The following is a 15,467-nucleotide window of genomic DNA, read 5'->3' on the forward strand; positions in this document are numbered from 1 at the left end:
TTGTGAACTGTCTTACTGTAAATGCGAAGATGGCAAGTAACAGAATATTCGTTCTATGAAATCTGTGCTATGGTACTGTATTATATATTACTGTTAACTTTCTTGCATAGCTGTGCTAGATGAAATGAAATAATTTTAATACCTGTGACTTATTTAAAAATATATTGTCATGCCGTTTTTTACAATTCACGTCTGTGTACTCTAGTGGTGGCTGGACTTTTTTTTCTTTCATCAGAAGTGCTGGCGTCTAGTGGTAAGAGTTTACGTTATGGCTCCATTAGCGGTGCCTCAACACTGTAACTGCAGTTAGCTGCTGGTTAGGTCTACTCTTTGTACACAACGACATACACTGAAGAGCCAAAGAAACTGGTACACTTACCTACTGTCGTGTAGGGCCCCCGCGAGCACGCAGAAGTGCCGCAACACGGCGTGGCATTTACTCGACTAATGTCTGAAGTAGTGCTGGAAGGAACTGACACCATGAATCCTGCAGGGCCGCCCATAAATCCGTAAGGGTACGAGACGTTGCAAGGCATACCATACGTACTCAATAATGTTCATGTACTGGGAATTTGGCTGCAAGCGGAAGTGTTTAAACTCAGAAGAATGTCGAATTAAGTCGGGTGATTCTGAGGGAATTAGATTAGGAAATGAGACACTTAAAGTAGTGAAGGAGTTTTGCTATTTGGGGAGCAAAATAACTCATGATGGTCGAAGTAGGGAAGATATAAAATGTAGACTGGCAATGGTAAGGAAAGCATTTCTGAAGAAGAGAAATTTGTTAACATCGAGTATAGATTTAAGTGTCAGGAAGACGTTTCTGAAAGTATTTGTATGGAGTGTAGCCATGTATGGAAGTGAAACATGGACGATAAATAGTTTGGACAAGACGAGAATAGAAGCTTTCGAAATGTGGTGCTACAGAAGAATGCTGAAGATTAGATGGGTAGGTCATATAACTAATGAGGAAGTATTGAATGGAATTGGAGAGAAGAGAAATTTGTGGCACAACTTGACTAGAAGAAGGAATCGGTTGGTACGGCATATTCTGAGGCATCAAGCGATCACCAATTTAGTATTGGAGGGCAGCGTGGAGGGTAAAAATCGTAGAGGGAGACCAAGAGATGAATACAGATGAATACAGATTCAGAAGTATGTAGGTTGCAGTAGGTACTGGGAGATGAAGAAGCTTGCACAGGATAGAGTAGCATGGAGAGCTGCATCAAACGAGTCTCAGGACTGAAGACCACAACAACAACATATGTAGACATTAATGTTCTCGTCTCATAAAGCTGGTCGAAGAGTTATCGCATGTAAGAAAAACATAATCCTTCAACTGTTCTGCTGAACCACGGTTAAATATTAACATAAATGTTTCAATTATACCCCAGAATACCTTCATGAATTCACTGAGTCATTACACTAAAACACATTGTACCTAGAGGCAAATGGATTGAGAAGTGCTCTTTGAAGAGGTACATCAAATTCTGTGTGAACCACCAGTAGCCAAAATCTGAAGAAGGGTGACCGTAAATCTCGTTGCAGACTGACAACAGGCTTCCATACTGGAATTGGCCTTACCAATTTTCGGAAGATTTGCTTTTATTGTATATTCAAAATAGTGTTTCTACATTCTGGAAGATGTCTGCATCCGGCGTCATTGCACTAGTTAAAGTTTCGGAAGCAGACCACTTCCTTAAAAAAAAAATTCCGAGTAAGTACGAATAGGACTCTCGCATCGAGGTTTCTGTTCAAAGTTAATTATATATATGAAGATAGTTCATCCATCCCGAGAATCGAGAATTGCGACGATTTTTGCCTGTTATCGATATCGGTACTTGCAAGATATCAAAATACGTGACACAAATTGCTGTATCTTATGACTGCATTGACGTAGAAGCTTACATTTTTACAATGCCAAGGAACTGTAGACCTTGTCATGCGACATAAATTTCAAATTAATACGTCTACCCTTCCCAAAGGAAACGGGTCTTAACAAGGGACAGGAAGGTACGCACACAATAAAAGTATTCTTCGTGTGATATAATCGCAAATTAACAATTTTTGAAGTTTTCCTTTACTTGTACTGTGAAACCTTGCTTCTTGTCAAAATTCATAATTCTCTGTCAATGGGAAGTGTCCCACAGGTTTTGTGACTATCAGAAACTGTCACATAAAAGACCGTAGCTTCTCACTGTATTGACGAAGAAGCTTTAATTCTTCACACCGCCAGGTGTCGTAGACCATCTACATCTACATCTATGTACATACTTGACAGGCCACCTTAAGTTCTGTGGCGGAGTGTACCATGTACCAAAGCAAATCACTTCGTTTCCTGTTACACTCGCAAATGGAGCGAACGGAGGCCGACTGTCTAGATGACTTCATAATAGTCTTAATTTCTCGTATCTTACCTGCGTGGCCCTTGCATGAAACGTGCGTTGGTGGTAGAACAAATGATCTGCTGTCAACTTCAAATGCTGGTTCTCTGAATGTTCTCAGTAGTGTTCCTCGAAAACAACGTGTTCCTCGAAAACAACGTCGCCTTCCCTCCAGGGATTTCCATTCGAGTTCCTGAAGCATCTTCATAATACTAGGATGTTTGAACCCACCAACAACCAGCCTGGCAGCTCACCTCTGAACTGCTTCCATCCCTTCGTTTTATCTGACCTGGTGCAGATCCCAAACACTTGAGCAGTACTCAAGTATAGATCGCACCAGCGTCCTACATGCAGTCTACTTTACAGATGATCCACACTTTGATTGACTCCCAATGAACCAGAGTCGACCATTAGTCTCCCATACCACAATTGTCAAATGCTGTTTCCACTTCATATGGCTACTTTAGTACGGAATATAAATTTCAACTTCATACCTCTACCCTTCCCTGAGGAAAACAGGTCTCAACAGACGTAAAGAAAGATAGAGTGACAATAATTGCCATAAAAGTATTCTTTGTATGCTAAATTACAAAGTAACCATTTCTTGATTTTTTTTCCTGTACTTGTACTATGAAACGCTGTTTCTCGTCAAAATTCATAATTCCAGGTCAGTGGGAAATACCTCATAGGTTTTGATGAGTAACTTTGCGAGTACCGAAATCTGTCACATAAAAGACCATAGCTTTTGACTTCAATAACTTAGTGGCTTAAATTTTTTCCACAGTCAAGGTACTCAAGTTGTGAGATAAATTTCAACTTTTTACTCTTAGCCGTTCCTAGTAAGAATGGCTCTTAAGGGTCGGAGAGGTAGACAGATAGGTTGGTTTGGTTTGTGGGGCGCTCAACTTCACGTTTATCAGCCGACAGACAGACAGATAGACGGACAACAAAGTAATCATGTGAGGGTTCCATTTTTACCAATCGGCGGTGTTGATATTGGAATTACCAGTAATGTTTGTCGAAAGACACCTGATAGTAGCAGTGAAACTCCTCTCTTTAATCTGTTGTTTTTTGGAATCTCTTGTAATTTCGTATTGAGTGCTTCAAGACATTTCTATGTGCCATTGCACATTTGTCCCGTATATTCATTTTGCATCACGTTAAAAGTGTACCACGCGCTGAAGATCTCGTTGTGTCATTCACTGGAAACTCTCGTTCAGCTTCATTTAGTGTAAATTTCAGGGCGGAGTGTGCCGTTTTACCACCTTAGATTAATTTTACCGCAATTCCGGATGATGTCAATGCTAATACGATTTCTTCTTTAACGTTTAGTGTAGATAGGACCAAATGAATATGAAAAGTTTTACCAGTGCTGCTTGGTGCACCCAAAAAAATAATTTCACATTGATTTCTTTCAATACAAATCATAACCCTGTGTTAAACAATCCGCTGTGATTGTGTCAATTTTGGTTCATTTTCTTTAATGTAGTGATCCAAATCTTTTAAGTTATAATTGAATCCGTTTGTCAGTTCAGAACTAACTTCGAATAATTCATTTCTCACAGGTTGTTGTACTCCAAGTTGGAGTAAACGTTGGTTACCTACCACTAAGTATAAACCCTCTGCCATTATTAAAGCCTCATTAAACGTATCTCCTTAGAAAGTGATATCTGTACCTGAATTGTCTCTCCTCGATCTGGGTAGAATGTCATCACTTAGATTGTCCTGATGTCTCATCTGTAGTCTATTAGGATCTGAAGGACTAGACATTGTCAACATTATTGGAAACAGTTCTCGAATTTGGCCTACATTTGCTGTTTGTCCATCTTCACTCATCGCTTCGTCCCAGTGGTTATTATTTCGTAATAAACCGCCTCTCCATATGTTTCACAAATGTAAACATCTGTTGTACGTATATCTTCAACTGATATTGGTCCATGCACTTTGTGAAGTTGTAAACGTAAGTAAAAACACTGCGTTTTTTGAATGAACCGTGTATACTGGACTAATGGCAGTATCTTTAAATAAAACCTCAAATCTGTCAACTGAAAGGCCTCTTTCGCGTCGATTAAATTTCTTTTGTGATGTGTCCCAAGTATAGCAACTAGGAATATCGAGTCTTAATTACGTAAGCAATACAATTTTTGCCGCCCACAACCAGCCACTCGCACCAATCGTGACCAAAACATCATAGTGCACTATGCGTGACTTAAGGCTACTCCCAAGCATGAACGCCATTGGTCTGCAGTGAATAGTTTTTGCTGCAAAGTGAAGTGCATGGACATGCATTATCAGTGTCAGCAGATGCAGCAGTGGAAGTATTGCCAGCATTAACTTTATTAGCTCATAGTCAGTATTATTTAGTCACATTACCACTTCAGACACTCAGATCATTTTAATACTATTTGTCACATTTAAATTATTTCCTAGGTAACCATATTGTAAAAATGGTACTGTTTGTGTGTGAAGCATGCGTACAATGTACGAAAGGTTCTGATAAATAAAAAAATAAAAATAGCTAGAAACATATTTGTGGTGTGCACTTTTGTGCACAGGTGGCTAGTGACCTAAGCGACTGCATTAGAGTATTAGCGTCACTTTTTGTTATTCGATCATCAAATATGGTTCGGGAAATAAGTGGTGTAAGTTCACGAACCTCTCGTCAACCTGTTCACGAGTCTGTTTTGACATTGGCCTCTCAGTATATACATGGTGTCCCACTCAAACCTCCCTGATTTTAAGGACCCAAGAGAGAAAAACAATAGTAGATACGACAATGAAAAATGCACCACATTGTAGAGCTCCTCAAAGAATTTCTATTCCCACATATTCCAAGTATCGTCGCCAGAGTACAGCTTGCTCGCATGAAGTGAAAATGGCGACTCCACAGCAGTGTGCGCACACAGTAGTGTGGTTTGCAGAAACAAAATCGCCGATTACTGTGCAAAGAAATTATCGTCTTGTGCACCAAATCCATCTGATGTGAAAACAATTAAGGAATTTTATAGGAAGTTTCTGGCAACGGGAACTGTTCTGAAATGTTCTGGAGGTTGATGTTACGGAGTTTCAGAAGATACAGTGGAGGACATCACACAAACAATTCTCAGAAGCCCACGTAAGTCAATTCCTCAAGAATCTAGGCAACTTGATGCACCTCGATCAACACTGCATCATGTACTTCACCAGTGTCTTCAAATGCGTGCTTACAAAGTGACAATTCTGTAACATCTGACACCGAACGACAAACCACGCTGACAACAATTTGCTGCGGGTATGCTGCAGTGTATTGATATGGATGCCAGCTTCCTGGAAGGATCAGATGAGGAACATTTCATCTATCAGTAAGTGTTAATAGGCATAATGTTCAGATTTGGTTTTCGCAAAATCCACACATTGTCACTGAACGTGTTGGTGATACCCTAAACTAAGTGTATGGTGTGGGCTAATGGACGGCAGGATTGTTGGACCGTTCTTCTTTTCGGAACAAACAGTGAATGGGTCAATGTATCTGGACATGTTGGAGCAGTTTGTGTACCCTCAGATATAATACTTGCAACCCAACATCATTTTTCAACAAGATGGAGCTTCTCCGCATTGGTCAATGGCTGTTCGCAAGTTCCTGGATAGGAAATTTCCCAGTCGTTGGATCAGACGAGGAGGACCCATTGCCTGGCAACCACACTCACCTGACATTACTCTGCTTGATTTCTTCATGTGGGGATTCGTGAAGGACCGCGTGTATGCGACCGGAGTGGACGATATTCCTACACCTACATCGTATCACTAATTCGATTGCAACAATAACAGCGGAAATGTTACAAAGAACTTGGGAAGAAATTGAATATACTCTTCGTGATACAAATAGTTCACATGTAGAGGTGTATTGATGATAAAGAAGTAAATTCTTTGAGACCCTCTACAATGTGGTGCATTTTTCATTGTCGTATCTATTGTGGTTTTTTTTTTCCCTAGGTCTTTGAAATCAGGGAGGTTTGAGTGGGACACCCTGTATATTCCTTACTGTCATTTCTTGTTAACAATATTAGCATTTTCCCAAGAGTAAGCAGCTTTCGCTCAGTTGATACTCGGCAGAAATCAAACCTGCATTTGAATCGGACTTCCTTAACTCTTGTGCAGAAAGGTGTGCAGTATACTGCTGCATTCGTTTTCAATAAGCTACAGCTCGAATTCAAAAATCTCTGCAGTAATCCACGCACTTTCAAATCAAAACTGAAGAGTTTCCTCATGGGTCACACCTTCTATTCTGTCGAAGAGTTCCTTGAAAAATTAAGCTGATTCTTGTCGTAGTGTTGACTGCATTTACTTAAACTTGTGGACTGACTTTCTTCGGCTTCATAAATATTTTATTTTTATCTGTTATTACTTTTATGTTGTAATGTCACGTACTGACATGTTACATGACCTTGGATATTTGCTCCTCAATTTGGTCCTGTGTAACTTGTGTAAATAAAAAGAAATAAACACTCTATGCAATTCCTAGCTTGCAGGGAAAATGTGGGAAAAATGTGAAATATAGAGAAATGGAAAAATGTGGAAGATGTGGTTAATAAGTGAATAATGAAAGTTGATGCTGATAACCGCCTTGTACTCATTTTCCTCCTAGATCACTACCTGCCTGTCGACAAATGTAAGTAAATGACGGGTGTGTTGCTATCTAATACACATATATTCATCTACAAGGCTACACTGCAATTCACATTTTAGTACCTGGCAGAGGGTTCATCAAACGACTTTCACTCTAGTTCTCTAGCGTTTCACTTTCAAACAGCATTTAGGAAAAACGAACAATTAGATATTTCTGTGTTAGCTCTAATTTCTCTTTTTTTATTACAATGATCGTTTTCCTATGTAGGTAGATGTCAACAAAATACTATCGTATTATAGGACAGAGCTGGTGATTGAAATTTCGTCAAAAGACGTTGTCGCAAAGAAAACGGCCTTTGTTTTAATGATTGCCACTCCGACTCACATACATATTCATGAGACTCCCTCCCCTGTTCCTCGATAACACAAAACGAGCTGCCTTTAAGTTGTTTCTTCCTAGGTATGTAGTTGAATTAATAGCTTTTATTCATGTGTGATTTTCAATGAAACTGAAATTTAACGAATTTCTTATCGTACTCACATGGATGACTTCACACTTCTCTTTATTTAAGGTCAACTGCCATTTTTCAAACAATATAGATGTCTTATCTAGATCATTGTGCAACCGATTTGGATATTCTGATGACTTTGGTAGATGGTAAATGACAGCTTCATCTGTGAACAATCAAAGTTGGATGCTCAGATTGTATCCTAAATCATTTATATAAATCAGATACATAAAAGAGTTTGTAACGCTTCATTGGGAAACGCCACATGTCATTTCTCTTTTACATGATGGTTTTCCATAAATTACTAAGAACTTTGACCTTTTACATGATAACACTGACATGAAGAATCTAGACGATAAGTCGTTTTTATGAGTGGTTTATATTGCGTTATAGATACTAATTTGCAGTTACTTTGAAACAGCCATATAATAGCACTTAATCATAGTGCTGTGCAGCAGGTTAGTGTGCTGCAGGTGCCATGTCAGATACGTTCCTATCTGAGGCAGTAATGCTATCTGTAATAGTCACATAGTGCCTGTAGGTGCCCCATTGTTCAGTGCTTCACTTTTATCATTATTTATTATTATCATTACAAATAAATAAATACACTCTTGCTGCAAAGTGAAACTGCTCGATATTAAAATGTGTGTTCTAATGGAATATTGCAACAGCTTCATATAGAAGATAAATACATTATCCATAGAAGCCACATTATAAAAAAGTTGGAGAAACACATTTTTGGCTCTGGCTGCATAACACCACGATTCATAAACGCTTTGGGGGTAACTTGTTTGGGATATTTTGGTACATTTTGGAAAATCAATTACTGCATATGACTAAGTTGTGTTTGGCAGGTGTGGATCTAGTGCTTTTTGTTTGGTATCACAAAGTATAAACGAGCAAATCTGCATTGGAGCAACAAAGGACGCTCTCATGCAGTGCAGTGAGAAGCAGAACAGCACACGATTCTCACCAAGGTGATGTATTGCAGAGACGGAACGAGTCAGTAGAAAATTTTGTCTATAGAACAAGGAGAATTAATGTAAATACTATTGGGTTGACGGCTGTCTTATGTGAAACAATACATTCCATACAATCAGCATCAAGAATGCATTATAAACTGTGCTGTGTATGCCTACTGTTTAACTTAAGTATACCTATAATCCAAAGGAGATATCTAACAGAAGCATGATATGTACTAAACACAAGTGTTGTATTTTGTATGTGCTTACACCATAGAAGTCTATAGATTTTAATCGGACATCTTTGGTAATGGCAGGACATAATGCCCCCTCTCCCCCCCCCCCCCCCCCACATACACAGCATCACTCTACTAAAAAATAGGACTGACTGGCTTTTTATAAACTACCTCTTGGTTGTAGTCTTTTTTGCTATCGATCTGATTCCATTGTTCTGCTGAAGGACTGGTAAGCAAATCACACTTCAGAATCATGATGGGGTGTATGTGGAGTAGTTTTTTTAATGGAACATTTGTGAATGGCAGGAGGTAGTAGACCATGTTTGTTAATAGAGACTCCAAGACAAGCGCCATAAATCTTACATTAAAGCTAGCAAGACATATTTTTTCTCAATCTAGGATCTTGCTAAAGTCATACACCACACATCAAAATTCTGTATTGAGATAAATAATACCTAAATGAACAAATGCGTCAGGCAGAGTTAAGCTAATCACTACTAAAAATTTCCAGTGTAAGTTGCATTTGTGATACTACTGCCGTTCTGCGATCTATTGGAAGCAATTCCCTGTGTGCCTATGGTTTCTCATGAAGGATGATCCTATAAAACTGTGTGCAAAGTTAGTAACGCTTCATTCACATTATAAAATAGAAACACTAGAGGATTATTATGCATCACGATGTTTCACAGATAGAATTATCCTACACGTAGATGGTGAGGGAGTGGTTCCCATTAATGTGGATAGCATCAGTGCTGTTAGAATAAGGGTTTGTTAGTTTCCTATTTAACTATGCTAAACAGCCCAAGTATGGACCATAGCCAGAAGCGAAACTTCTGTACAGTGCAACATATTACTTCCTCACACATATGTCTTGTAATGGGAAAATTAGAGTTAATACGTAGGTTTCGCAACAATCACTCTTTAGGTTCATCACTGAGTTTTTTTATAAATCGACGAAATAATTGTATTTAACGAGCATTAGTTTTGGTAGAATGGTAAACTATGTGGAAATCGATTAAAGAGGCTACAGCACTATTTGTGATTTGTCAACCTAGTTACTAGGGATGTATCATTGCTAAGTTGCCGACTGAACTAGCAAGTATGGCTGGCAACAGCTCCACATTCCCAAAGGCTGTTTTTGCTATTGCTGTCGACAATCGCCAGCAACAAAAAGCACTTGCTGGTGGTAGGTATCATGTCTATAAGGCTGTGCTAAATGCATTCCAAGTATGATAAGGTGTATGGAGGAGTGGTGAACTAGCTGAAACTGTTTTGTGTCACGTTTATATCGTGTGAGGTTTGTTTCTCTGAGCTGCCATTGGAATACTTCGCCAGTTACTCAATAATTCCTTTGTGGAATCACAATCGCCCAAAACATTGCATTTGCTGTACGTATTACTTTCCTGCTTAAGGATGCAATATAAGTGTCACATCAATACTTCTAACCCTCTTCCCCTAGCAGCGGCGTCTGCATTAGAGGTGATCTGTATAATGAAGAGGTTTACCCTTGAGAACAAATCCAGGAGAGTTTGTAGCGACAGTATATTACCTACTCACAGAAACATCTCACGAAATGATGGCAACGAGGAGTTAAGGACGTTTACTGACAGTTATTCTTTCAATACAAATGGAGGAGGATAGGTGCCAATACACTCTCCACCACACAAGGTGGTATATGGGTGTTACGAATCTTATTTATTGCTAGAGTCCCCATATGTAGGCATTATGGTTCTCTTGAAACTTAGTGCATTTCAAAAATGTCCTTTTAGTTCCTAAAAAAGCATATGTAAATCACACAGGTAAGTAAAAGGGAGGACTTTGAGCTGTTTCTATTTGAGGGGGGGGGGGTATACTTTACTATAGTCGATATCTGATATCATGTAGATATTGTACTAAGCACTATATGAATAAAATTAAAGGTTTCTTTAACCATCGCCTTGGAGAGCTACAGTTCTATCTCCCCCAAAGTGCTGATCATTAAAAACTATTGTCTTCAAGGTGCACAGCAAATTTCAACTTCTTGATTCTGAAATGCAGTTATCTTATTGTCATCAGCAGTTCTATTCCTGTAATTATTACATAAAAATTTTATAATTGTTCAATATGGAGGAGGATACTTTGTAAGACTTTCTATTGAAAACACCTACTTATATATTCTTAAAGATTATAGTTATATTGTACCTAAGGTTCCATCTTGTTATTCACCTTCACAAAATGTGGAGATATATCACAGAGACCGAACTAGATCGCTATTAAAAACATTACTTCACGCTTACTGCAGCAAATGGGAGTGATACACGAATATGCTGCTCTACCCTAATTGTAACAATGGAAAATCCAGGATGGAATAATGATAATATTATGAAAACGATAGATTGCTATTCACCCTATAGCAGAGATATTGGGTCTCAGAAAAGCACAACAAAAAGACAGTCAAACAAGTAAGCTTTTGGACAAAAGTTCTTCATTAGAAGAAGACAACACACACACACACACACACACACGCACGCACACACACACAAACATCCAAACGCAACTCACATACACGTGACCACAGTCTCTGGCTGCTGAGGGCAGATGGTGAGGAGCAGCTCATGATGGGAGAAGCAACCTTGGTGGTGGGGGTGAGGAGGAGGAGGCAGGGATGAGGAGGGGAAGGGATAGCAGGGTAAGGGTGGGCGACAGTAAAGTTCTGCTTGTGGGAGTATACAGGAACGAGATGGAATGAGGGTAGAACAGCTAGATGCAGTTGGGAGGTAAGAAGACATGGGGGAGGCAGCAGAAAATGAGAGAAGTAAAAAGAATGTGGGTGCATTGGTGGAATAGAGAACTGTATAGTGCTGGAGTGGGAACAAGGAAGGGGATAGGTGGGTGTAGGACAATGACTAATGAAGGTTAAGACCAGGAGGGTTACAGGAATGTAGGATGTACTGCAGGGGGAGTTCCCATCTGTGCAGTTCAGAGAAGCTGGTTTTGGTAGGGAGGATCCAGATGGCGCAGGGTGTGCAGCAGTCATTTAAGTGAAGAGCATTGTGTTGGGCAGGGCGCTCAGTAACTGGCTGGTCCAGCTGTTTGTTGGCCACAACCTGTTGGTTGCTATTCGTGTGGAGAAACAGCTTATTAGTTGTCACCCCTACGTAGAATATGTTGGGTCTTTCATACGTAAATTAGCAATAATAGGTGACAACAGGCTTCCCATCACAACTTCATCTATCTGGTCATAGTACTGGGTATCGAATAAAAAGTAAGTGGAAGTCAACACACATTGAAATAGGTTCATTAATCCTACACGAAACCTAACCTCAGTCAACTTTAATCAGTCAGACAGAGAACGTGAATGAAGAGAGAGACCATGTCAAAAATTACTAAAATATTAGTCATTGAAACGCATTCTATCTAATTGACGTAATAAATTCACCAAATTCTTGATATAATGCTCACACAGACCTACTAGTGGGCTCAACTGAGTAGCTAGGTATTTGTCACACAGTATGTCAGAGCAACAATGTTACAATCGTCCTAAGAAGAACTACTTCTTGTTTATCTTCAGAAGATCATGTAATGTATCAGAGACAGCACAGTAAGATTCATATAATCTTTTGCTACGAGGAACTTTTCTTCAGCAGGTTGTTAGTCTTTCATTCAACACTTTTCATAGGGCCACTGTATTAGATAGTAAATACATCTTCTGAACGTAAGCGTGCTTGTCGTAAACAACTGTAGCATTGCCCTTACTTGTGGCTAAAATAACAATAACTATATAAACTTCTTGAGTGGATGTATTCCACTCAATAGACAACAGACTTCCTCCTAACCTCCTCTGAAGCACCAGGAAGTAGTTTAGAAACAATCTGTTCGACAGAACTAATAAAATTAACGACTGGCGAACGCTTGGGCGCTGGTGCAGAATATAAACCTTTCTGCAGCACAGATGAAGTTGCATTGTCAAGAGCTCTCTCTGTGAGATTGATCATAGAATGTTGCAATACAGTATCAGACTCCAAGCAATGGAAACTTTCAAACTTTGCCAGATGACAGGTAGTTACAGAATAATACTGGTAGTCAGACTGCGACCATGAAGTACTGTCTGAAGAGAAAGCCGAAATTTTTGAAGCAATCATTGAATGCAGCCAAAACAATTCCTTGGAAACAAAATCTAGCTGTCGATGAGTGTAATGTATCCTTTCACAAACAGGAGCTAAGCCAATGCGTTGCTTGATGTGATGGTGGTAGGGCAGTGAATATGATGTACGATTTTGCCAAATGTTGGAACCATGTTATGATCTCGACACCTCAACAGAAACACCAGTGAACACTGAAATCTTATTTTACTACTGCAGAGTTTATTCAGCCTTCACAAGCAATGACACATTTCTTCCTCATAGAGGTAAACAATGGGAAATCAGAGTTTCTCCTGGTGTATACAATGTTCAGATAACTTAGGGGAATGTAGCTAAATGACATCATGGACATCCACCAATAGTGCTTACAGAAATGTGATGATGTCACAGTATTATAGTATTTCTGCCAACAGAACAACGTGCCCATTTTAAAACATACTATGATTTAACATATACTAGTAATGTAGGGATGATGTAGGCGTGGTATTTATCAAGAATCTATTTATTTAAAAATTTTCTTGTGCTATTTGTTCCACAATTAAAATCTTAGTATAAATATATTTGTTATTAACAACACATTGCAGAAATTGTTTAACGTAGGATAGTGCATGTTGTTGTTGTGGTCTTCAGTCCGAAGACTGGTTTGATGCAGCTCTCCATGCTACTCTATCCTGTGCAACCTTCTTCATCTCCCAGAAGCTACTGCAACCTACATCCTTCTGAATATTTTTAGTGTATTCATCTCTTGGTCTCCCTCTACGATCTTTGCCCTCCAATACTAAATTGGTGATCCCTTGATGCTTCAGAATATGTCCTACCAAGCGATCCCTTCTTATAGTCAAGTTGTGTGACAAATTTCTCTTCTCTCCAATTCTATTCAATAATTTATTAAATAACGTTCTGTGGTAATTGGCAACCATCACAATATTTACATATACAGAAATGCAGGTGTTTGAAAATTAGGTAAAATCGTAAAAAATCACATCAAAACTGCTAATAATAATTAATTATTAGAGGAAGGGGTTCATGGTACTTACCTGTCTTCTTATTATTTTTATTGTGCTTGGCGGTAGTGGGTGGTACTTACCTAGTACTTCATGATGATCCTTTCAAAACAGTGCACAGACCTCGAATGATGATGCACATGCTATTTCTCTTGCAATAAAATAAAGAGGGGCAGGGGAAAACTTTGTTCCTACTGACCCAGGGGGAGAAGTTTCCCGCCTTGTTTAAGCCTTCCCATTGGCCTAGATCAGTGAGGTGAGAGAGACCTCGTCTTAGATCAATATCTTTGCCTGAACCCATTGCAATTGAGTGAGAGGCATAGTTGGGGTATCAGACTATATCTTATACCACAAACAAGTCCCAAAATGTGGGGATTCCACATGGGTAGGGAGTGGAGCTGGAAAGTCCCTCTGACCTCGAAGATATCAAGCCCAATTGCCTCAGCCCAATTGCCTCAGCCCAATTGCCTCAGCCCAATTGCCTCAGCCCAATTGCCTTAGCTCAATTGCCTCAGCCCAATTGCCTCAGCCCAATTGCCTGAGTTGTATTCTGACACCGAAAGTGACTGTAAGATTAGATTTTTCTGTTTTGAAACTTCCCTGGTCCATTATTATTGCAGTGTGTAGCCATACAAGAGCAGACAGGACACTGTGCTAAGGCTATTGTATACAACTGATTGTTGTGTTCTCTTCTGCTTGCAGCCGGCGCTGGTGCAGTGAGGATGAAGCGCGGGACCTGTGACAACAGCATCGACGCCGTGAACACGGTGGCATGCAACACCTACTGCGTGGCCCAGCTCAACGGCTACTCTGGGGGCAAGTGCTTCCTTGGCACCTGCATCTGCCACAAGTAGACATCTTCTCCCTCTGTGGACTAACAGACAAGTGTCGCTATCATTATGCCCATACGTTGTAATGTTGCTTTTGTAACTGTACTTGTAGTCATCAGTCCCAAGGGTGGCGTAATGCTGTAGTGGCAGATTTAGAGTGTATTATTTGCAAATTAGTAACAAATAAATAACAACAAATACTTAGAAGAAGTGATGCGTTTGTGGAACCGCAAAATCCTCTTTTATACAATGATCATCTACATCTACACTTACGTCTATACTCCACTAACTACCTTTTGATGTGTAAGATTGTTTGGTAAGTAATCCCAACGAACACTATTCGTCAGAGGATGTGGTTCCAACAAGATGAAGCCCCACATCGATTTGGACTGAGAGTTTCTGAACTCCTGGATCAGACATTTCCTGAAAGGTGGACAAGCCAAGGAGCTCCTATTTCGTGGCGGGCAAGTTCACCTGACCTCACCCCAGTTGATTTCTTCTTGTGGGGCCATTAGAAAAGCCTTGTGTACGAGACGCCTGACAAATGTGAAGAGGATCACCTGGCAAGAATTTTCGCTGACTCTGAGACTGTTCCAACGATACTGGGGTTACTGAAACGGCCACAACAGACATTTGTGCAACGTTGCCATGCCTGTATTGACGCTGGGATACCCAATTTTCAACAACTATTGTGAATGTAGCAGCTTCTGAAACTCCTGTAAGTGACTGGAATTCATTATTGCTGTACTCAGGATTTTCAGCCTGTCTGACCTCAATTTAAGTGTGCCGTTCCTACTCCATAAACAGAGGATATTATGT

General features: G+C 39.7%; 1 long non-coding RNA gene across 1 annotated transcript in view; it reads left to right on the plus strand.

The window, feature by feature from the left end:
- Nucleotides 1-14,858, plus strand: part of LOC126213140 (uncharacterized) — a 42,879-nt gene extending 28,021 nt beyond the window's left edge. The window contains exon 2 of the long non-coding RNA XR_007541082.1: nucleotides 14,521-14,858. This is a non-coding gene — a long non-coding RNA (uncharacterized LOC126213140). The remainder of the gene's footprint in view (nucleotides 1-14,520) is intronic.
- Nucleotides 14,859-15,467: the final 609 nt, after the last annotated feature.

This window comes from Schistocerca nitens, chromosome 11 (genome assembly GCF_023898315.1).
Source record: "Schistocerca nitens isolate TAMUIC-IGC-003100 chromosome 11, iqSchNite1.1, whole genome shotgun sequence".
Lineage (NCBI taxonomy): Eukaryota > Metazoa > Arthropoda > Insecta > Orthoptera > Acrididae > Schistocerca > Schistocerca nitens.